The 18,469-nt window shown below is 47.7% G+C and overlaps 1 protein-coding gene, 1 long non-coding RNA gene and 1 other non-coding gene across 5 annotated transcripts in view; 1 reads left to right on the forward strand and 2 right to left on the reverse strand.

Annotated features, from left to right (window-relative positions):
• Positions 1 to 767: 767 nt before the first annotated feature.
• On the reverse strand, positions 768 to 3,816 carry LOC123834468 (uncharacterized). The gene is made up of 2 exons (XR_006788453.3): positions 3,503 to 3,816; positions 768 to 1,114 (listed from the first exon to the last, which is right to left on the reverse strand). It is a non-coding gene; the product is annotated as an uncharacterized LOC123834468 (long non-coding RNA).
• Positions 1,216 to 1,285, reverse strand: LOC123836819 (small nucleolar RNA SNORD123). Its single transcript, XR_006789079.1, has one exon. It is a non-coding gene; the product is annotated as a small nucleolar RNA SNORD123 (small nucleolar RNA).
• Positions 3,817 to 3,957: 141 nt separating the features above from the next.
• The window catches only part of SEMA5A (semaphorin 5A), a 472,196-nt gene continuing 457,684 nt past the window's right edge, over positions 3,958 to 18,469 (forward strand). For 2 of the 3 annotated variants that reach the window (XM_045863616.3, XM_064596872.1), the window contains exon 1: positions 3,958 to 4,454. The gene's annotated coding sequence lies outside the window, so the exon portion shown is untranslated. The other variant, XM_064596869.1, reaches the window with a different exon arrangement.

An 18,469-nucleotide genomic window follows, 5' to 3' on the forward strand; every position in this document is an offset into this window, starting at 1 on the left:
TTTCTAGACCACTTAGATCTAGAGTAAAATGCAATGTCTTTTGTTAATAGGTCCTAACTGGAAATGAGATTAATTACTAAACTTTCTAAGTAAAAAATAGGTGAGCACTTCTTGCTGAATGTATGCTCTGGCTGTTGTTAACCTTCAGCTTTGGCTGCAGTCCTACTGGGTGGGCTTTAAGCAGGCTGCTCCCCTGAATGTGGCTATGAGGTGTTTTTCTTTTTTGAAGATTTTATTTATTTGAGAGAGAGAGAGAGAGAGAGAGAGAGAAGGAACGGGGGAGGGGGAGGGGCAGAGGGAGAAGCAGGCTCCCTGCTGAGCAGGAAGCCCTAGGCAGGGTAGGGACGCAGGGTGGGGGGCTTGATCCCACGACCCTGAGATCATGACCTGAGCCGAAGGCAGACACTTAACCATCTGAGCCTCCCAGGCGCCCAGCGGGCCGCTCTTTTTGAGCAACACTGGCCTGCTTACCTCTGCCAGGGGAGTGGGCAGCTACGCTGAAGGGGGGCGGTGAGCCTTTCTTGGGTAAAAGGACCTGAAAGAGCTTCTGGTAAAGCACCAGGGACTTGAGTCCGGGCTGAAGGCTCCCTGAACTCTCCCCACTTGATGATTCTTCATCTGTCAAAACTTAGGTTTGCATCATCTGTAGCCATATTCATGGGTCTTTCAATACTTAAAATATGAACGGAAAGCAGCCTAGGCAATTTTCATAAAATGGCACATCTTTTTACCCATGTTTGGCCATCTAAAGACAAAAACGGATGGGGTTGTTGATCTAGCAGTTTTATTAATTCTTAAATGCCACAGATCTAAAAGAAGGAAAACGAGAGCAAGAGAACATTTGTGGTTGATGACTGTGATGTGTCTCCTGGCTCATCTGTACGAAAATCTGGTTTAAGATGTAAATGCCCAGAGGCCACGATTTCTGGACTGAGATCTTTCATGTTGTTAATACAATCTCGTCCAGTCATTAAAGATCACAAATATCCAGGGTTCCCTCTGAGGGCACTCCTGACCTACAGCGGCTTCTTCACCTCTCCTGGGTGGTGGTGGTGGTCTCTCCAGCCCCTCCGGGCTCTGCTCCGCTGAGTTGGCAATGTCATGAGCGATGTGGCTGGAATTCAATCGTAAGGGAGGGAGGGAGGGAAAGATGAGACAAAACTGGTTACTTATCTTGGAGACATAAGATCCCTCCTATCTCCATGCAGAAATTAAGGTGAATCAGGAAATGGATGGCGTTTCTCAAGTCACATGAATCAGCGCCCCAGGGTTCATCATTTTCACCGAGTGTTTGGCTGGGTTTCTCGTTTTGTTTACATTATGTGCCTGGCTCATCAGAAACTGTTTGGGGAGAGCTATAATTTTATCTTGAAAAGAAGAGAACTAAACAGTTTTGTTTTGAAATTATCACCTCTAGTTTTGTAATGTGATGAGAAGCAGCCCAGTGTAGGAGGAAGACCTTCAGTGAGGGACGGCTTCTCAAAGAAAAAAAAAAAACAAACAGAAATTTCATTTGGGAAAAGGAAACATCTGTGGATTCTTTAAAATAATTTTATTTGTAAAGAGCCTGTTTCTGTGCTGAGCCCTGGCGAGGGTCTCACCTCACCTCCTATCTCCTTCATGCTAAGCAAAGACTCATTTGCCAGCAGGTTGGTTCAAGCTCCAGATGAAAAGACCAGCTCAGAAAAATAAAGGAGCTTTCCCCAGATTATAAGGTGAAATCATGCCCTCAGTTTGGGTTTATTTCACTTTAAGGATGCACTCTGAATTATTATTTGGGTCTCCCCCCCATCTCATTCTTGTCAACTGTTTGTAATTCATTATCAGGAAATATATGTATTTTAACAATGCTTCCTTATAGCCTGTAGGTTGCCTGTAAAATTGACCCCCCCCCCGCATATACATAAAGTTACATATTAAACATTATGTTATGATCCCTCCTGGGTTATGACATAAAAAGCTATTTTCTTCCCAATGCTTAAGTCTCAATGTGCCAATAATTTTTTTTTTTTTTTTTAAGTGTACATGCCTTTAACCATAATGTTGAGGGCAATGACAAGAATTAGCTAAACGCATTTGGGTCCTAATTTCTGCCTCCCTTTTTCCTGGTGGCTGGAGGCTCCACAGGTCAGCCCACTCACTCAAGGGCTGCAAGGTCAAGTGTATGGCAGAGTCCTCCCTCCCTTCCCCCCAGCTCCGCAGGAGCAAAGCAGCAAGGCTAGACCTTGGCCAGCCTCCTCCACCCAGGAAGTGCCCCTAGGCCTTGTGCCACATAGGCAGAAGAATCAATGGGAATGTCGGGAAGGAGCTAGTGTCCCGAGTGCCAGGCACAGAAGGAAGAAGTGTTAAGCTTTTCATGAAGGCTCTAGGAACCAGGCAGCTGCCCTGCACCAGGCTGAGTGCCCCCAGCACAACCCAGGGAAGAATGCTTCTACAAAGAAGCCCTCGGACACTGACATTTCCCCTGGATGTCTTACAGGAAATCCGAGTGGGGCCTTGAGTACCCCCAGCAGCTCCAACACTAGTGAGAGAGAGAAACTGGAGGCTTGGGGCTGGGCTTCCTTCCATGCAAACCTTCAGAACTGCTTTTATTTAGTTCTTCTATATAAGAATACTTCATTTGGAAATATCCTACAAAGACTATAAAGGCAAACCAACATCACTTTGTATTTCTACTGTCCTCCTCTTGGATCTGCGTGGTTATTGTGTGAGCCATGACACCTTCCAGCCAGGGACGCGTGTTTCTTGTTTTATAGACGGGCTCAATGGCACAGTTAGGGCACACTGGGCCCTTCCCGGTGTGACAGATCCCAAGAACCGGACACTCGAGCGGTTTTGTCACTGCGGGCCATGTCACTGCGGTAAGAGAGGACGGCGGTGGGGGTGTTCATGCCTTCCCTTATTCAAGGGAAACCTGAAAGCCACTCTCGGAGGCCGAGATAGAGGAAAAAAGGGCCCGGGGTAGCGTTCCCCACCTCCATCCAGAGGGAAAGGGTCATGCGCTGCCCTTCAGGTTCCAAACGGAAGTTTTGCAACAAAGTATGAAATTCTAGGCGTCTTGAAGGCTACTATGCTTTCCAATTATGACTCTTTTCACTTTAATACTTGCTCCATGAGGCCGAAAAGATCCGGCAAAAGCGCAACAAGTAACATTTAGTCCAGAACTGGACAAGCTGACTTTGTCCGTCCCAGGGTTCCTTTCTTAACGCTCAGCGTGGCTACATGGGGACCCCCTGACTTGCCTCACTTGCTTGGTCGATTTGTTCATTCTCTAACTTCTTTCCACTGAAATCCAGCCGACCTAGCGGGGAGGTGCACCCTAAAACAGCTCCTCCAAAACCCCGAAGCAACTCTCTCCGTCTTTTAGGAGTTTCCAGCTCAGAGCACGCATGTGGATGTCACACAAGACGAACAAAATCACAAACTCGGAGTCCAGGAGGCCCCGGCGGCCCCTACCCACCCCCCCCACACGGCCAGATTCGGCCGGGGGACGCGCACGTACCTGAAGATGAGGCCGGTAGGGTGGGCGCGCCACGTCTCGGGTCTCGGCCCGCGCAGCCTCCGGCCCTTTATACCGCGCCCTCCTCCCCCCACCCCACCCCCCAGCAGCCACGTCTGAGCTGCCGGATGGGGGGGCGGGGGAGCCACAGCAGGTCTCTGCGAGGTCGGGGAGAGGGAGTCCCCGAAAGGCAACGCTCGGGCGCACTCGCACGAAGGAAGGAGCGGGGCTCCTGGGGTGCGGGGGGCGCCCGGGCGCGGAGAGGGGGGTCCCGTCCCGGGAAGGGCAGTGTCGGGGGCGTGGCCCAGGGAGGTCAGGCGCGGGGTGGGGCGTTCGGGTTTCACCCGGGCTGGGAGGGGAGTAGGAGGTGCGGCGGCGGAGGCGGGGCAGGGGGCGGGGCGGGGGCGGGGCGAGGCGGCCCCGCGCTCCCCGCCCCGCGCTCCGGGCCCGCGCTCCCCGCGCAGCTCTACTCGCCGGGAAGGCGGCGCCGGCGGCGGCTGCTTTCTCTCCGCCCGCTCCCGCGCGCTGTCCTCCCACCGCGGGTGGGCTCCGCAGCCCCTGCCGGCCGCGGCCCGTGCCCGGTGGCGGCTCTCGCCCTCCGCCGGGGGCGGCCTGGCGCGTGTGGCCCTTCCCGGGGGCTCCCCTCTCCTACCCGTGGCTCCCTTTTGCAGCTGGCTCCGGCACCCAACTTTGCCTTTCCTGGTCCGTCGCCCCCGCTGGGCGCGAACCTGCTCACCCCCGGCCCGGCTGCGCGCCCGGGAACGGTGCGCCTGGTGCTCAAACCGACGTCCCCAGCCCGGAGCGCAGCGAGTGGCGGGTGGCTCTGGGGAAGTGGCAGGGGGCGACCGCGGCCGCTGCCTCGACTTCCCTCGCCGGTGCACTGAAGAGGACCCTCAGAGCTGCTCCGGGGCCCCAGGCGCTGGATGATTGGCAAGAGGAGCGCGCCTCGCACCTGGTGAGAGACCCCCGCCCGGCCCCCGCGTGGCCGTGGCCGCAGCCCCGACCGTGCCGCGTTGCTTGGCCGCGACCCGGGGGCGGCAGTGGTCGGCGGGTGGGTCGTGACGATCTCAGGCAGGGTCGATCCGCAGGCACTGGGCGGGGGACAGCCGGTGGATGCGCGTACAGGATTAGGACTACCCTCCGTGCGGGGCACCCACAGTTGAGCTAGTGCACGGGCTGGAAGTTTGTGTCCCTGTCTTTGCCGAGGTCGGAGCGTGCCGAGGTAAGGAGCGGAAGCGACGCGGTGGGCGACCTGGTGGTGGGCGAGGCGGGACCCCTACCCAGCACCTCGGGAAGGTGCGCACTGGGGCTTTGTGCGCGCACCGGGCGCGCGTCCAGGAGCACAGTCGGGAGCGATGCACCGGGTCGCGATGGCTTGGGCTTCGCGGCCCCGCCGGCTGGGGCAGGTTTTCCTCTTTGAGTTACAGGGGTTTTGCGGTGCTCGTGAGAAACCGGGAGGCAGTGGGACTTGGGCTCAACTCCTCCAAGCGCTTTGGTTAATGAGGGAGAATGAGGCTGGGGATGCTGGGGCTCGGGGCCGCCTGATGGGTTGCAGCCAGGCGAGTCGCTTTCCGCGGGCTGCACGGTTTCGCATCCCCTGGATCAGGGTTTCGGGGCCGGAGGCACATTTGGGCCCCCGAGGGAACTGGTCTTCTTGAGATGTGCGGGGAAACTGTCGCCAAGGAGTGGAGTGGGCTCGCTTCCCGCGGCGCCCAGTGTCGGGCTTACCGCAGTCAGATCCGGATTCCCAGGGCTTTGGCGGGAAGCGCGTTTACCTCCTCGCCCTTTTCTTGCTTTGTACCTGGATGCGGCGGCTCAGAGTTGGGATTTAACTTTCCTGCGCCTGCGGCGGCCCGGGGATTGCCGGCAGGGGGCGCTGAGAGCGAGCGCTGGAAGTGGGAGAAAGGATGCTAAGAGCAGTTTCTCTGTCCTGGGTGAGTGGGTGGGGGTCCTAGTCAGCAAACAACGGGACCAGGCAGATCTTGGCAATGATTTCGTAGGGGTGGAGGGTGGGGGGAGCTGATCCGTTAACCCGGGGGGAGCTGTCAGCCTTGCTAAGAGAAGGGACAGGAAAGGTGGTTGCCAAACACAAGTGGTCTAGATAAAGGTTCCTTCCAGAGACAAACGTATCCCTGCAAATTCTTCCTGTTTATGCCTATGTCTTCCTCCTTGTGAGTATTTACTAAAAAATAAATAACAACAACAACAATAATAATAATGTGACTTATGTTTAATATTGACAAGACTTTGCTCCTCAGGAGCACATTAGTTAAAATGCCAGGAGTTACAAATGGTTGTTGCACCTTGTTTTTTTTTTTTTAAAGATTTTATTTATTTATTTGACAGAGAGAGACACAGCGAGAGAGGGAACACAAGCAGGGGGAGTGAGAGAGGGAGAAGCGGGCTTCCCGCGGAGCAGGGAGCCCGATGCGGGGCTCGATCCCAGGACCCCGGGATCATGACCTGAGCTGAAGGCAGACGCTTAACGATTGAGCCACTCAGGCGCCCTGTTGCACCGTGTTTTTAAGAAAAACAATCGTATGTCTCAGCTTATCCAGAAGAGCTCCCTCATAATGGCCAATTTTGGAAAAAGCAGATACGTTATTAATTTTACAGTTAGTATTTCCTAAGAAGACACATAAAGACAAGAACAGTCTTTACTAGGGAAGATTTTTAACACCTAATTAGGATTGCTAAGTTAATTGCTGATTGTGCCAATTTTATTATTGAAGAAGGGGTAATGTTTATCATGCACTACTTTGAGTGATCAGTTCACAATTTCAGTTCAAGGAGATAATACCTTAAGCTGTGTATCACTGAAACAACTTTTCTCATCTATGCCTGTGTTTACCAAAGGAAAGATGGATTTTTTTTTTAATCCCAACCATTTTTCATTTTTGTTTGAAAAGAAAAAGCAGCCCAAGATGTAATTGTCTGGGCCACTTGAAACAGATTTCTTTTCCTTGTGGTTCTTTCTTGTAAAAACTTTGCCACAAAATAGCCCCTCATCCATGATGTTGCAAAGGTCACCTAGTCATTTGCACACTCATGGGCCCCAGGGTGATAACTGGTACCTGCTTTTACATGCTTTTAGCCTATCCATACTTGCCTTAATAGGGAGAAAAATGGGTGGTGCTAATCATTTTATGCCTTTTGTGAATCGCCCGAACTTATTTGGTTGTTTTAGTGGCGAACAGCTGCAAGAGCCCTGCTGCGAGCAAAGACTTTAGTCTCCTGGGTGGTAAAACTTGTGTCTGTCCAAAAGAAGTTTTTGAGATGTGCAGAATTCGGTAAAAATAAACCTGCATTCTTCACTGCCGCTTCCTTTTACAACGATTTCTTCACCATGTCTGGACGGAAAAACATAGAAACATTGAGTGCAGTGGCTGTTCAAAGTTGTTGGCTGTGGGACCATAATAAATATACGCACATCAATGTAAGCTTTTGCTTAAGCTTTAGAGGGTACACAAACCTTCTGAAGGCCAATCCATGGCTTTGCAGTGAGAAATTTTGCTTGAGAGGCACTTTAGACTGTGTTGTAGACATTGTACACAAATGTTAAAACCGCAAAACTTTTCTTTGTGTCGTCCGCCAGCTCCTTGGGACTATGTTGAATGCTGCTCAAGTTAGAGCTGCTTAATTGAACCCCTGCACAGTCTTTATTAACTTGATAATTATTTTGAGTGATTCCAAATGTCTTTTTTGTTACAAAATCATTGAAATTGAGGCTTTGCTTCTGATAAAAAGACAGCAAGGTGGGGGAGGGGGAAACAGAACTTTGCTAAATGGCCAGCCAAAGGTATAGAGGCGTTCCATTATATAAACATGTAATCGTGAACTCTAGAAATAGCTAAGAGAAGAATATAATCCCAACGAGAAGGTTTGCCTTGCAAATCACATAGTTTGTAAGATAGAACAGATTAATTAGTTTATGTTTGAGTCAAGGAGTCCAGTTCTATAGCAGTGTAGGTACCAGTGTTTGAGAAAAGTAGTCTTACATCCTGCAGCGAATCCTTCATAATTATTGATTCTAAAATTATACCAAAGTGGTACTTAAAAGTGCTTCTGAAACTGTTGCTATAGTTACTCAGACAAATTGCTTAGGGTATAATTATAACGCCAAGGTGACAAATTTTTATGTTTAGTGTTAAATAATTTTTAAAATGTAAATTACAGTGTCTAACAAATTGAGTTACACCCAAGTGCAAAGTGTGTGGTGTGGAACCTTGTACATTCCTGTCCACCTGCATCTATTTGCAAATGTGAACAGAGAAAGCGAACAATTTTCTTGAGTACTAAGATGAATATATATAAGTGCTCGGAGTTGTTTGTACTATCTTTGCGTACTGTTGTTCACAACACATTTTCATGTATGTGTCCAGCAAGCTTTTGAAATTGAGATGCAGAAGTTTTGTTGAGAATTACTGGTTTTTATCACTCTGCTTGCTGCCTTGTAGAAATGATCTGCTGTAGATAGGGGGCAATCTGCTGTCTCTAATCCCTGCACAAATTGGTAGCATCGTAATGATCAATTCAACAGGTGAGGAGTAGCTCATCGCGAAGCAGTTTGAAGAAGCAGCTTTTGGTATGCTTGATAAATATATCACATTTCTGGGCGCCTGGGTGGCTCAGTTGGTTAAGCGACTGCCTTCGGCTCAGGTCATGATCCTGGAGTCCCGGGATCGAGTCCCGCATCGGGCTCCCTGCTCGGCAGGGAGTCTGCTTCTCCCTCTGACCTTCTTCCCTCTCATGCTCTCTGTCTCAAATAAATAAATAAAATCTTTAAAATATATATATATATATCACATTTCTTTGATGAATTTGTTATCTGGATATATAAAATCAATTTCTAACAGCAAGACAAGAAGAAAAATAATTAGAGTGGGCTGGAATATACATAGATAAACTTTTCACTCTCAATGAACCTACTGAAAACTTGTTTTGATTCAGAATTTAAGTCAAACAGAGTAAAGCAAATGAAAACTGGATCCAAGAGAAGATAGTGTATAAGTAAATTATTATAATGTACTGATGACAACACAGGCTATGCCATCTAAAGGTTGTAGGGCTAAGAAAACCTGCCTCTGAATTTCAGGGTATTCTGAAGCCAGGCAGCTTCAGAGACAAGTTACATTTCACCTGGGGCATGACATTTACAATAGGATTAACCCAACAGTGGGCTCAAGAAAACATAAATTTTTTTTCAAAGGAATTGCTGTTTTCTTTTTCTTTTTTTTTTGGTCCAGGATTAATGGTTTTCTGACAAGAGCAAAGGTGGACATACTTTATTTCCCTTTCCTGAGTTTTAAAATATATTGGCATAGTACTGCGTTTGGAAAAATATAAAATCATTCCATTCTTTGCTCTTTTTTTTCCCACATGTGTTGGAATTGGTTTCCTGATGAATATTGAAAAACACTGTATTCCGAAAGAGAATGCACATCTTTGGGGCTGAATATCTTTTATTTCTGGAAGGCCATGAACCCGCTAATCCCTTATCTTCCCATCTTTCATTCCTTATTTGTCACTGTATCTCTGGAATTGGCCATCCTGCGGTTCGTGTAAGATGATGAGGAAGTATATGTTGGAACAATTTTATTTTATGTTGAATTTTTATGTACATTTGCGAGTAGATCACATTACTGCAATAGGTAATTCAATTACAGATATGTATGATAAATAACCAGGAGAGTGATGGTATCAGAAGCCAGCTCTACTGGAGAAATAATGCTGTATTTGCTGAGATGTGAAATTAAATAAGTTCTAGGCAAATGACAATCAGGACTGAGCAAGGACAAATTGTTCACAGGAAATAGAGCCTCTTTCAGTCAGTTTCACCCAACGTTTGACAACGATTTATGATGTGCCTATGCAAAGAAAAGCAGTCAAAAAAGAAAGTAAGAATTCTTTTTTTTTTTTTTTTAAAGATTTTATCTTATTTATTTGACAGAGAGAGAGAGAGACAGCTAGAGAGGGAACACAAGCAGGGGGAGTGGGAGAGGGAGAAGCAGGCTTCCTGCTGAGCAGGGAGCCCGATGGGAGGCTCGATCCCAGGACCCTGGGATCATGACCTGAGCCGAAGGCAGACGCTTAACGACTGAGCCACCCAGGCGCCCCGTAACAAGAATTCTGCTAAGCAGTTTCTGTTGAGTTGTCTGCAGATTCATCAACGGCTAGTGCTTGGCTTAAACTTCCCGGAAGAAATGCGTTCCTCACAGACTGGCTCCAGATAAAATTCCACACAGAGAACTTCCCTTTCTGTAACAAAACTGGGGATGTGGCACATCTTGGAGAGGGCATCCGAAGCTGTTGCGGCTGCCAATGATGCCGCTGCCTGGTCTGCCTAGCGTTCTCTGAGAAAGAAAGGCATCGGAGGCCAGGGACATCGACGGTTGGACATCCTGCAACCCAGTGGATTTTAGAATCATCACCGGGGTCTGGGATTCCTGTTCTGGGCCGAGATTTCGATCTGCTGTAAAACTCTACCGAATTTAAAGCTGACAACATTGTAACTGGTGGCGTAAAGCAAAGATGATTACTCTGGATGTTAAACTTCCTTTGTCCAGCAGATATTGGAGTTAAGCCATTGTTAATGTCCGTTGACCTACAGTATGAACTAAATAAGGGCTGGCTTCTGAGACGTCTGTCTTGTAAGTTCCTGTGGGCCATAGCTGTGGACTTGACTTTAAGAAAGTTGGAGGGAAGCTGGGTAGAATAACAACCAGAAGTCCATGGTTTAATAGAGCTGCTTGCCTAATTGGGCAGGGCAGTTGGGAGAGGCCTCAGCCTCAGATGAAGCACTCGCTGGCACTGGAGGAGTCCCAAGGGGACAGGCCCGCCTACGTGGTGTCCAGATTCCAGGCCAGGGTGGGCAGTTGGAGAGGGGTGGCATGGACAGTGGTGAGACTGTCCCTGTCTGACTCGGATGTTGGTGGAGGTTCTGTTGAGGTCCCTGCACAGAGTCTGCAGGTGCAATATATGGATGGGCTTGGAGATGGCTGAACCTCGGTGCTGGGTCTGGGTCCAAATCCAATGTCTGCGTTGGGTCTTTGGGTCCTTACAGAAACAGGTCCTGCAGAAGATAAAGGGGAGGAGGAGACAGGAAGTGTGGTAGGTGTTCTCTGCAAGAGGGGTTAGGGTGTTTGGTTACTAAGGTAGAGCCTCAGGAATGATAACACGAAACACACCGCTAGAACTAAATTAGGGCCCTGAGGATGGGTCAGGGGGACAAGTCCTTGAATTTGCATGCAGTGATAGAACCAAGCCAGCAGGGCTAGCTGCCTGCTGAGTGTGGGGCCAGGACTTGTCCCATTGTGGCTGTCCCTGGGCCCAGGAGCTGCAGTGGGCACTGAGTAGTCCCAGTGGAAGGCAGATATGCACTTGAGGCTGGGAAGCTTGACTTGAAAGCATAAAAACACTTTATGTGTGGTTTTTTTTTTAAGATTTATTTATTTATTAGAGAGAGAGAGTACGTGCATAAGCGGGGGCAGAGGGAGAGGAAGAGAAGCAGACTCTGAGCCGAACTTGGAGCCCGACGCTGGGCTCAGTCTCACGACCCTGAGATCATGACCTGAGCCGAGACCAAGAGTCAGAAGCTTAACGAACTGAGCCCCCCAGGCGCCCCAAACACTTTATGTGTTTTAAGACATATATTAAAACATAAAACATGGGAATTAAAGGATGTTGTTCACTTATTTAAAACAGCATCACATACAAGAATGCCAGGAAACGTGCCGTATCCTCATGACCTATCTTAACACGTTTACAGAGATTTTAGAAATTCCAGAATATTTTAGAAACTGTGATGGGCTTTCTTATTTTATTTCTGAGATTAGGCCAACCGGTTTGGTCACTTAGTTGGATTTATAGATTTAATAAGCTGAAACAGATGAGTGGATAAGCAAAATGTGATCCAGTCATACAGTGGACTAGTTTTCAGCAATAAAATGAGTGAATTCTTGATCTCTGTTTCAGTATGTGTGAACTTCAAAACATTATGCTTAGTGAAAGAAGCCAGTCGCATAAGACTACATATCATATGATTCCATTTGTATGAAATGTCTAGAAAATGCAAGCCTATGAAGACAGAATGCAGGTTAGGGATGGGGATGTGGGAGGGACTGACAGTGGACAGGCAGGTCTTTCTGGGATGATGGAAATGTTCTAAAACAGGATTGTGGAGAGACTCATGCAACTCTGTACATTTACTAAAAATCACTGAATTGTACACTTATGAGGAGTAAATTTTATGGTATGTAACTTATCCCTCAATAAAGTTGTTTCAAAAAGAAAAGGAACCTGGGACATAATCTCTACAGTTAGAGCGCCTTACATTGCCACTGGCCTAAACATCCTGCTGTGAAGTGGGAACGATATTCTGTGTTTCCAGAATGTTCGCAAAGACTAGTGCTGGGGGCTGTAGGATGCTGAGGTTCGTTCACTTCCTGGGAATTGAACTCCAAATTGTGAGCTCTTTTATGTATACGAGCAAACCCAGGTTGTTTTGCAGACGAGGCCACACAACTGAGTTAAATCACTCAATTAAACTAACCAGCCAACCTAGCTCATGACTGGTGCACCTCCGTTCCCAGACGTTTGTTAGAGTAGACTTCTCTTCTGCCAGTTTTATTACGTTGATAGCTCAGGGGGAAATCTTTCGAAACGCAGAATCTTCTGGTCTCATCAGAGCTGCAGGGTCTGGACTCCCAGCATCTTGCTCTGCCTGACGAACAGCACTGCTTTCCAGTGACTGGGGAAAGCCTCGTGATGCCTGGTCCTGTGCCCTTGTGCATTTTCTTCGCAGGGCTTTTACTTCGGCTGGTGAGGCAGGTAACTTCCAACGGCCAGATCGAGTGGCAGAACAGATTTTTAAATGCCCAGGGCCTGAGTACTTAAAGGAGGGTATGGTTGTTTTTTTGTTTTTTGTTTTCCCTCTTTTAGCAGAAGAGTCACAGAATTGCTTCTTCTTTCTGTGCTTCTCTGACAAGTTTGGCCGTTAAAGCACGAGCTGAAATTAGGTTATGGGTAGAGATACATATGAATTGCCTGTAATTTCCTTGCTCTTTGACTGTCGTCTCTGGGTGGAAGTGTGTCTTTAGCTCTTTCCTCTGGTTTATTGCGACTTCCATCTGCTGAGTCCATTAACATCCTCTCTGCCTCCTGCCATGGGGCTTCCTCAGCTCTCTCTCGGGCACCTTGCTTTCCCCACACCAGTTGGTGTCCACATGGTGACTTTTTGTAGGAGTGTTTACTTTGGCCCAGGCTGTCTGAGGTCCAGATAAAGCCAGTAGGGCTTTCGGGAGCCTCCAGAGCTCGTATGCTTCTCTCTGTTTAGTAATGAAGTATTTTTATCCAGCCCTGTGATGTTTTGAGCAAGCATTTTCCAACAACATCTGATTTCTTCAGTTCTTGGAGTTGTATGCAGAAACTGAGATTGACAAAAGTTTCAAATCCTAGTGCAGTAGCTTTCTTGACCTCGTACCGATGTAATTTCTGATTGGCTCATTCTGAATTTGCCTCCTCCCTAACTTGAAGCCTAACTTCGATGCAAATTAAGAGTAATATTTATAAAATGACCACGTTTTTCTACTGCCAATCCTAATTTATGACTCACCCTTGGTGAGTAGCAAGGAATTACTTTAGCATTTCCTTCTGTTTATTGGAGGGCAAAGAGGTGGGTGACTTATTTTTTGACATTTTTGTTTTTGATGTCACTTTTGACGGTTTTAATTGGTCAATAACATACTGTTTAGGTGGGTACTTTTTAGTGGTTGTTTTCTTTCATTTTCAATGAGCTAATGTCCAGATTTCAAGGACAACTAGTTAGGCATTCTGTTAAACAGATTGACTGGTTACATGATTAGAGCAATTTCCATGTTGCTATGATAGATATTTAGTTTTGAAACATGAGGAACAAGAAATGATGTGATGTTCTCCTGTTTTAAGACCTCTATTGGAATAACTGTTGATTTGTATTGGATCTGATAGCTGGGGGTTTCATCATGAGAGAAACACAAACTGTTAAGTAGAGAATGGCGTGAAGACATTGTCCTCAGTGGGGAAAATGTATTAGACCCTTACTTTGGATGATTTTTTACTTTTTTCTAAACCATTTCCTTTTCTGGAAAGCATCCAAGTGGTAACATCAAATATTGATTTTGGACACTAAAATGTGTAGGATCCTAACTTTACTCAGGCAGTTGGGCGCACAGGGAAGAACCTGGAATGTTCACTCTAGAGCCTGGGGCTGTGCTGTCCCTTCTATCATCTGCTGGCTCCTCTTTACCTTACATCCTGTCATTGCTCTGAAGTTTCAGATTGGGGGAATCTTTGCTAACCTGTCAGCAAAGGAAAATGCCTTTAGAGTCTGAGCTAGGAGGCAAAGATAGGCAGTTCCATTATTTAAGTTTGAGATTTCTGGGCTGTACATATAAAAGAAAGATCCTGTTCTCAGAGCGGGGGTCCAGTGCCCAGATGTTCAGTGTGGGAAGGAGAATGTTTCCTCTCCATTCCAACAAGGCTGCTCCTCAAATGCCCTTCTGTGGCTTTTTCAATTTCTCTGCTAATCCAGCAGCCTTTTAATTATTGTGTTTCTCCTTCACCAGGAAAGTTTTGAGCCACACTGAGCTCATAACGTCCTCTGATTGACCCTTTCGTTTCTTAATAGGACCCAGCTCACTCTCTTTCCCTTCCCTTCTGTTTCCGTGCCCTCCCCCACGTGAAAGGGGTTTGCCAGGTTTTGTCCTGGGTCTGATACGGTCCGGCGTCTCCACTACTTGACTCTTTGCCGAGGGGTTTCAGAGTTCCTGTTGATGTGACCCGACCACGGTAGACATGTTTTTCACCCGGAGTCTCGTTCCCGCGGTGTTCCGCATTGGCTCACACAGATCAGACCTCATCTAGGTCAGTTAGGAGTGTCCCAGGAATGTGTTGGTTCAACATTTGCTTCACATTTGATGGTGCCGTCGAACTGGGGAAAACTTGCATCTGCTTATCGGATAACTGTTGGGCGGTGGGGAGAAGTATTTGCTGCGAGGCAGTAGGAACCCCTCCCTCCCTGGGTCACAGTCAGGATCGAAGGGATCTGAAGCCTTGGAGTTCCGCTCTCAGGCCCTCCCCCTCTCCACCTTTGCCCTTTGCATCCCACCCACTCCCTTGGCAGCTGGTCCTACCACCACGGTGGCGCTCAGCAGGTGGGGATGCCTAAACCCAGGTACTTGAGTTGAACGTATTTCCCACTCTACCTACCCACCCGTTTTCTTTTTTTTTTTTTACAATGCGTGTCTTAGGGGCGCCTGGGTGGCTCAGTCGTTAAGCATCTGCCTTCGGCTCAGGTCATGATTCCAGGGTCCTGGGATCGAGCCCCGCATCGGGCTCCCTGCTCGGCCAGGAGCCTGCTTCTCCCTCTCCCACTCCCCCGGCTTATGTTCCCCTCTCTCGCTGTGTCTCTCTCTGTCAATAAATAAAATCTTTAAAAAAACAAAAAACAAAAAACAATGCGTGTCTTAAATCAGTGTTTTCCTCCAACTCTCTATACCTAAAAATGCTCCCCTTGGATGTACATTGCGCAGTGGTTGGGGGTGTGACTGGGCAGTAGAGATGGGGAGGGGTGGGGGGCGGGGAGCCCTGCACAGAGGTCTGCAAGCCCAGGCAGTGACTCTTGGCTGTCTGCGCTTTCCAAGCAGACTCCAAAGTCAGGCCTGAAGCCAAATTTACTCTCCGTCTGCCAGCAGTGATGGAATTCCTAGGTCCTATCACCATCTTGTGAAAAGGAATCATTCAGAAAACTGCAAGCTGGCAAGTAAGAATTGCAAAGATTCATTGACTCGGAAGCTTACGCCTGCAAATGTTATTTAACATTGAACAGTTTCTCCAGGCCCACCTGCTGGCTTTCCATCTCCTTGAGGTTTATCTTGGTGCCGAGGAAAGCCTGTGAAGGATGCACAGTGGCGATCTGATGGGACATGCCCCAGGGATGATACCAGCTGAAGGGCCTACCCCACGTCCTAGATCTTGCTCATTCCCGACCCAAGAATCTGTGCAGTAAGGTCACTTCTCTAGAACTTCATGGAGTAAATGTAAATGCTGGGACTTCAGTTGCTAAAGCTACAAACCATGGGACCATAGAGGGGAACCCCAGTCTTCATACCCTGTCAATTAAAATACCTTTAAGACATTTTTTAAAGGAGTATCCATTCATGAATTAATTGTTCATGCAGGTAGACTCAAGGATATTAGTGCTTTGAACATGGACCATGGCTAGGGAGAGGATGGACTTGACAGGCATGGGGAAGGGGCTAGACAGAGTCATGTACCATGAATTTTTAATTGGGAAGAAGTGTATTTCCCAATGTCTACATAGTATTTAATGGGACTTTTTTCTTCTATAATGGAAATTATAACCAAAAAAGCACACCCTGGGGCGCCTGGGTGGCTCAGTTGGTTAGGCGACTGCCTTCGGCTCAGGTCATGATCCTGGAGTCCCAGGATCAAGTCCCGCATCGGGCTCCCTGCTCAGCGGGGGGTCTGCTTCTCCCTCTGCCCTCTTCCCTCTCGTGCTCTCTGTCTCTCATTCTCTCTCTCTCAAATAAATAAATAAAATCTTTAAAAAAAAAAAAAAGCACACCCTGCAGATTCAAACACGATTTAGAAGTGTATTTTATGTATTTCTTTTGGTTGTTATAAGGGAGTAGTGCAGGCTTTGGGGTGAGTTTGGGAAAGAGAAGGTCAGATAAACATTTTTCATTTGATCTTTGTGACCTTGAGTTTCTCGATAATCTTTCAGAAAATCCCAGGTGTCTTTTTGATGGCCAGTTACTTTGCTCTTTTCTCTTATGAGGGAAGAGTCATGACTTCTCAGTCTGGGATTGTAGATGAGAGAAGCTCAGTGTGGTGCCAGCTGGGTTTCATAATGCTACTACGTGTCACCTCATACACTTTCCCTGTTTTGGAACACCCAGCTCCATTGGTGAGTTGGTTTGGGGTCAACATGAAGAAGGGGCACAGAAAAGAAAGGGTCTCCCTGAATAATGGAGGCCCCTCTGCGCCCCAGAGGATGTTGGTTCCATTTAGTCTTTCTTCCATTTAATAAAGCCCACACTGGCCTTTTCTGTCCGCCTCCTGTGTCCAAGACAGCAGTCATTTGCAAAAGCTCTTACCCTTCCAGTTGTCGAGGCACTTGTGATTTGCAGAGGAACCCTAGAGCATCATGACACACTTCGCATGGGAACACGGCCCCATGGGCTGGAATGCTGGCCAGGCTACCCCTCGAGTGGGCAGCGATGGCGGCCCTGAGTCATGGCTATGAGTTCACCCCCATGATGTGTAATCCAGAGTCTCGTTAATGACTGGTGGTAGCGCATGGACTTGAATGCCGTTTGGTTTGGCCACTAAGTAAGTGCTTTTCAGTGGGCTCTTAAGTTTTTGTTTTCCAATGAAAAGTGTATGTTCCCCAAGAACCGGCTTTGGGGCTCAGATTTCCTGCCTTGGGGTTGTCGGAGGGAGTCATAAGTGGGAAGAATAGGACCATGATTGGAGGCTTGGCAACATCTTCATCAAGAGGCCTGGACAGGGGCGCCTGGGTGGCTCAGTCGGTTAAGCGACTGCCTTCGGCTCAGGTCATGATCCTGGAGTCCCGGGATCGAGTCCCGCCTCGGGCTCCCTGCTCGGCGGGGAGTCTGCTTCTCCCTCTGACCCTCCCCCCTCTCATGTGCTCTCTCTCTCATTCTCTCTCTCTCAAATAAATAAATAAAATCTTTTAAAAAAAGGGGGCGCCTGGGTGGCTCAGTTGGTTGAGCGACTGCCTTCGGCTCAGGTCATGATCCTGGAGTCCCGGGATCGAGTCCCGCATCGGGCTCCCTGCTCGGCAGGGAGTCTGCTTCTCCCTCTGACCCTCCTCCCTCTCATGCTCTCTGTCTCTCATTCTCTCTGTCTCAAATAAATAAATAAAATCTTGGCGCCTGGGTGGCTCAGATGGTTAAGTGTCTGCCTTCGGCTCAGGTCCTGATCCTGGAGTCCCGGGATCGAGTCCCGCATCGGGCTCCCGGCTCAGCGGGGAGCCTGCTTCTCCCTCTGACCCTCTCCCCTCTCATGCTGTTTCTCTCTCGCTTGCTCTCTAAAAAATAAATCTTTCAAAAAAAAAATAAATAAATAAATAAAATCTTTAAAAAAAAAAAAAAGAGGCCTGGACAAAGGGTGCAGATAGTGAATGGCTCACTTTGGGGACCGATATGCGGGCCCTCAGGGCCAAGGGGTCTTAGGGGTTCTTCTTTAATTGCACTTTTGAGTGAGCACCTGGTTCAGTTAAGCCTGCAGGGGTAAATTTAGGAAAACAAACCGAAAGCGCCTTTGGGAAGGCTGCTTGTTTCGAAGTGTGTAGGAATGCTTCTGTTTGCTTTGTTCCTCTTTAGGTAAGGCCACTGTAGGTCTTTTTAAACCTAGCTCTTGGTGTTGACTTTGACTTCTGCCAATTAGCCATTTTGCCTGATAATGTTATAGTTTATATATGTATGTTACAAATCTGTTACAGCTTGTGTCAGATATTTACAAAGCCCCTGGTGAAGGGGGCCATCCCTTTGCCAGGTCCATGTCTTGTATTCTTCCTATGTGTGGGAAGAAAAAGATTTTGTAGGTGTATTTCTATCAATGTAAATAAAGAGTTTGGCATTAGACTTTTAAGGATTGGTAGAAAGCTAAAGGAATTCATATAAAGACATAATTAGAGTATGCAGGGAACTTGTGAAATATACATGTTTGAAATGCTTTGCCTTTCTGAGCAATTGGGAGGTTGTTAGCTGTTTCCTTTTCTCACATTGGCTTCCAGATGATTAATTGGATTTATTTAATTAAATGCTCCATATTTAAGTGGAGTGGAGGCCCTGGGAGTATTCTGAAAATAGTATCAATTGTTTTCTATTGATCTACAATATAGGACATGGTTTGCTTATACTTAGAGCAAAGACATTCAGTTCT

Source organism: Mirounga angustirostris, unplaced genomic scaffold, assembly GCF_029215605.1.
Source record: "Mirounga angustirostris isolate CCGP_5_RB_7025 unplaced genomic scaffold, mMirAng1.0.hap1 SCAF_7, whole genome shotgun sequence".
NCBI classification, from domain to species: Eukaryota; Metazoa; Chordata; class Mammalia; order Carnivora; family Phocidae; genus Mirounga; species Mirounga angustirostris.